The 5,701-nt window shown below is 45.3% G+C and overlaps 1 protein-coding gene across 2 annotated transcripts in view; it reads left to right on the top strand.

Moving 5' to 3' along the window:
* Oxsr1 (oxidative stress responsive kinase 1) overlaps positions 1-5,701 on the top strand; it is a 90,535-nt gene that overhangs the window by 43,164 nt on the left and 41,670 nt on the right. The window lies entirely within an intron of this gene.

Here is a 5,701-nt window from a genome sequence, read left to right as displayed (position 1 = left end):
CTGCTTGGTGTGTGCAGAGGATGTCATAGTCCCTGCAACTGGAGTTTCGGGTTTTTGAGAGTAGCCTGACTGTAGTGCTGGTGACCAAGCTTGGGCCCTCTCCCAAAGTAGAGCGCGCTCTACATTGAGCCAGCTCTCAATTCAGTACTTCGGCTGTATCTCATTAACTTGTGGCCACCATTGTGCCAGTGTTAAGTCCGAGTTAGCTGTGTAGCTCCCATGCCCTTCGGAGTGCTTTCTGTCTCACTGCTCTCAGCATGTCCCCCTCTGGGTTGGGTTTAACAGTCCCACTGTATCGCTGTGGGGTTCCTCCCTCCCTGCTTTTGTTTTGAATCTGTAGATTATTTCTGTCTCCTTGGCTGGCTGTCTTTTCATGGATGATAACATTTTTGCTCTTGACTCAGATTTCTGAAAACACTCTTGTTTTTTTTTCCTTGTCTGTCCTTTAGGTTAATAATTCTGTTCTGAAATTAAAAATTGTTCTACTATCATAAATCTGCTTCTAGTAGGGTGAATCTCCCAGTAGAATTTTCAGTAATTCTTCCATCCTTTCTCCCTCTCTCCTTTCTTCTCCCTTCACTTGCCTGTCCTCTCCCTCTCCCTCTGCTCTGTCTTCCCAGCCTCCTCCCTCTCCCTCTCCCCCTGCTCTGTCTTCCTCAGCCTCCTCCCTCTCCCTCTCCCTCTCTCTCTCCCCCTGCTTCTGTCTTCCCAGCCTCCTCTTGTAGTATGTGGTCACTGTCTGCTTCTCCACTACTTTGCTTACATTCTTTTTATTTTGAAGTCTGATGAATGAGTAGAGGCGTGCTCATGTGGCACTAGCCGCTGGCTTCTTGTGTCTGGATGCCAGGGTGTTTCTTTGCCCAAGCTGGAGTGGTGGTTCTGCAGTCCAGCACTTTTTGACCCGGCTCTTTTGAAGTCTCCTCTGCTCTTTGTACACAGCCTTCTGGTGGGCAGAAGTGTAGTGGTAGCAAAGGCCTCTGTGTCAGTTGAGCAAGTTTGTCTTCAGACTTTGTATCTAGTTGTACTACAACCACAGATGATAGAGTCAATCTTTATCTTTCTCCATGCAGTCCTCAGAAGGTGGATTTTGTTGCCAGTGTCACTGTGCAGATGTTGCTCACCACTTCTAACCTTTGACGAGAGGTGTGTTGCTCATCAGGATGTAGACAAAAAAATAGCCCTTGCCTTAAAGGGATGAAGAACTGTTTATTCTCGAGCCAAATGTGAGTGCTCATGGCCTGGAAACACAGAATTAGGTTACCTTACATGTCATGTTCCAATGAGGTAGCAATTTCATTAGTCTTCATAGACCAAGACACTTTTCGAATGCAGTGGTAGAAACGTGAGGTAGGTGTTTCTAGCAGAGGAGGAAACCTCATTTCCAGTCTTTGAGTCTCAGATGCTGTCTGATAAATTCTTAGGTTTGCTCTGCTAAGTCAGTAGAGTTCAAAAGGTCTTGCGAGATAGTTTCAAACATGTGAGAGTAAGCAGGATGAGGGGGGGGCTAAAGATAGCTCTGGATAAATTTGAATCAGGCTCTGGGCCTGCAATATTCTAACCTCTCCAGTTTTTGAAGTTGTAATCAGATAATCAATCAGCTTTGTAGAAACTTGATACAGGAAGGAGCTTCTTTCTGGGAGATTTCATCCACAGTGGCTGCCCACCCTAGCAGACCTGGGGGTCTCAGAAGTACTTAGAACATTTTTTGCAAAAGCTCTACTGATTACAGATTTTCTTAATTTTGAGATTTAAAAATTTTGAAAAAAAATCTTTTATTTTTTTCTTCACTTTTAAAGGATAATCTCAAAAGATAAGAGACTAAATTTATCCAACAAATTTCTCTGTTTTTCTTTGTATCTGTTTGTCTTTCTGTCTGTCTCTTCCTCCCCTGTGCCTATTACACAGACACCTATATGCATGTGACTGTCCTAGGAAAGGGTGTCTTTGGAACAAGGCCTCTGCTAAGCTGACAGATGTTCCTGTGTTCTGGTGTATAGCTTTCCATGTTTGGAGTGATTTCCCCCCATATATACTGTAAATCAGACTGTTAAATTCTTTTAAAGAATGTTTTAATGATTATTTTTGTTTGTGTGTCTGACGTGTGTATGAGGCAGCCAGAAGAGGGCCTTGGATCCCTGGAGCTAAAGTTAGAGGCTGTTGTGAGCTGCCTGATGTGGGTGCTGGGAACTTAGTCTTCTGGAAGATTAGTAAGTGCTCTTAATAGCTGAGCCATTTCTCCAGTCCTGACTCAACTTTAAGACATAGCAGAATCACGTGGGAGACTCTTAAGTATTGCCTCCTGGGTCTTATGCCAGAAATTTATTTAAGTTTAGAATAAAGCCTTGGAACAAACTGGTCGATGGTGTTTGCATGTTTAATCCCATCTCTCTGAAGGCAGGAGCAGGGGCAACTTTGTGAGTTCAAGGCCAGTTTGGTATATAGAGTAAGTTCCAGAACAGCAGAGTGGCTACACAGAGAAACCCTGTCTCAAGAAACAAAACAAAACAAAACAGAACAGAAAGCCCGAGCAGGCTTTCCAGGTGATTGTGAGTGCGGCCAGAACAAGATGTCCCACGTAGCTTAGATTTCAGAGGAGCTCTGAAATGCACTAACTTCTAATCAGGTCCGGGAGAAAGCTGAATTGAGAAGCAGAAATGAATGTTTAGAAGGTTCATAGGTTTTCTCCGCTGAAGAAATAAGCCAGTTGTAGCCAAATTAAAAGAAAGGCAGATTTCTCCGGGCACTGGTGGCGCACGCCTTTAATCCTAGCGCTTGGGAGGCAGAGGCAGGCAGATTTCTGAGTTTGAGTCCAGCCTGGTCTACAGAGTGAGTTCCAGGACAGCCAGGGCTATACGGAGAAACCCTGTCTTGGAAAAAACAAAAATAACAAAGAAGAAAGAAAGAAAGTCAGGTTTCTTTGGAATGGGCTGCCAGGCGAGTTCTCCAGCTTTGGGCAGATGATGTTGGGAAGTTTTTTTAAAATAGATTATAGGTGAAGGAAAAAGGAAGTCTGCCGCTCACTTGGCTTGTGGTAGGGAGCAGGGGTCTTGTGTGGCTGGTGACTTCTGGCTTGGGGACTTGGGGCAGGTGGCAGTAATATGGAGCTGGGACAGGTGGCAGTAATATGGAGCTGGGACAGGTGGCAGTAATGTGGGGCTGGGACAGGTGACAGTAATGTGGGCCTGGGACAGGTGACAGTAATGTGGGACTGGATTTTTTGGCCTTTTCTGTTTGGAGGCTTTGTGCGTGGGTGGGGTTGGACAGAGAGGAGACTTTTGAGGTTTTTGTTTTTGTTTTCATTGAGACAGGATCTCAGTACATAGCTGTGGCTGGCCTGGAACTTGTTAGTTAGAGCTGGTAATCTTGAACTCACAGACATTGCCTGCCTTTGCCTCCTGATGGCTACGATGGAAGATGTCCGATCTCCTGCTCAGGCTGACTGAAGGGTTCTGTGATGGAGAGTATCGTGGTGATAGGACCAAAGGTTTGCCATAAAACCCACACGTAATGGCAGGTTTATAGGGGTATAGAGCACACGCATAGGGAAATACAGCAGGCTACAGTGGAAACTTGGCATTGGCTGTTAGTAATGACTGGGCTGGCCATAGGCCCTGAGTCACTAAGGGTGGGGCTGAGCCTGGTCCCGGAATGTGGGCTCTTAGTTGACTAGCACTGACTTCAGAGATTCTGATTAGGATGAACATGTTCTAGTCTTTTCTCTCAGTGTGCTCTAGTGCTTTTCCTGGCGAAGAGATGAGCTTTAACAAGTGCCGGGCATATTTAAGTTGCCAGTCTAGTGTAATCTAGCTTTCCATTGTGAATCCTTGCTCCCTGTACTCTCTTTTCTCTAAACTGGAGAAAGTCAAGTATGTCGGTTGCATTCCTTTCATTTTTTGGGTGGAACCTGTAACTGGCCTGTGAGAAACTCATGTGAGCAGTGAGAACAGCTGCGTGCTGCTGTGAGGCAGTAAGCAGGGCCAGCCCTCAGGCCTGCAGAGTTGCTTGGGATTGTTTGGGACAGAGTAAAACAAATTCTTTACTCTGGTGATGTTGGCCCACAGCACTCAGGAGGCAGAGGCAGGGGGGTCTCTGAACTCAAGACCCCCCGGTCTACAGAGTTCCAGGACAGCCAGGGCTACACAGAAAGACCCTGTCTTGGGGATGCTTGTATGGGATGGGGGACAAAACAACAAAACAAGTTCTTCAGCTGACAGCTGTATTTGGCATCCTGAAAGGTCCCTTGTCCTGTTGCATGTGAGGCCTGCCCGATATCCTAGAGTGCTTAGTGAGCCCTGCCATTCCTTTGCTTTTACCTCTGAAGCTGCTCCTACAGATTACATGTTTAGTTTGAAAGGGAAAAACAAGACTATCTGGCAAATTAATCAAGAAAAGTAGTTGCACCGAATCTAATAGAAGAGAAAGTGGGGAAAAGCCTGGAGCACGTGGCACAAGGGACGTTCCTGAGCAGAGCCCCAGTGGCTTAAGATCAAGAAACGACAGTGAGACCTCATAAAATTGCAAAGCTTCTGTAAGGCAAAGAACACTGTCAATAGGACAAAATGACAACAGATTGGGAAAAGATCTCTACCAATCCTACACACGATAGAGGGCTAATATCCAATATATACAAAGAACTCAAGAAGTTAGACTCCAAAGAACAAAATAACCCTATTAAAAATGGGGTACAGAGCTAAACAAAGAACTTTCAACTGAGGAACTCGAATGTCAGAGAAGCATCTAAAGAAATGTTCAACATCCTTAGTCATCAGGGAAATGCAAATCAAAATGACCCTGAGATTCCACCTCACTCCAGACAGAATGGCTAAGATCAAAAACTCAGGTGACAGCAGATGCTGGAGAGGATGTGGAGAAAGAGGAACACTCCTCCATTGCTATTGGGATTGCAAGCTGGTACAACCATTCTGGAAATCAGTCTGGTGGTTCCTCAGAAAATTGGACATAGTACTACCTGAGGACCCAGCTATACCACTCCTGGGCATATACCCAGAAGATGCTCCAACATGTAATAAGGACACATGCTCTACTATGTTCATAGCAGCCTTATTTATAATAGCCAGAAGCTGGAAACAACCCAGATGTCCTTCAACAGAGAAATAGATACAGAAAATGTGGTACATTTACACAATGGAGTACTACTCAACTATTAAAAACAATGACTTGATGAAATTTGCAGGCAAATGGATAGAACTAGAAAATATCATCCTGAGTGAAGTAACCCAGTCACAAAAGAACACATACAGTATGCACTCACTGATAAGTGGATATTAACCCAGAAGCTCAGAATACCCAAGATACAATTCGTAGACCATATGAAGCCCAAGAAGAAGGAAGACCAAAGTATGGATGTTTCAGTGCTTCTTAGAAAGAGGAACAAAATGCTCACAGGAGGAAATATGGAGACAAAGTGTGGAGCAGAGACTGAAGGAAAGGCTATCCAGAGACTGCCCCACCTGGGGATCCATCCCATATACAGTTGCCAAACCAGGATGCTATTGTGGATGCCTGGAAGTACATGCTGACAGGAGACTGATATGGCTGTCTCCTGAGAGGCCATGCCAGAGCCTGGCAAATACAGAACCCATTCATAGCCAACCATTGGACTGAGCTTGGGGGTCCCTTATACAGGAGTTGGAGAAGAGACTGAAGGAGCTGAGGGGGTTTGCAGCCCCATGGGGGGGGG

This window comes from Mastomys coucha, unplaced genomic scaffold, assembly GCF_008632895.1.
Source record: "Mastomys coucha isolate ucsf_1 unplaced genomic scaffold, UCSF_Mcou_1 pScaffold23, whole genome shotgun sequence".
Classification (NCBI taxonomy): Eukaryota; Metazoa; Chordata; class Mammalia; order Rodentia; family Muridae; genus Mastomys; species Mastomys coucha.
The sequence above is the reverse complement of the archived record's forward strand: the minus strand, read 5'-3'. Positions and strand labels throughout refer to the sequence as shown.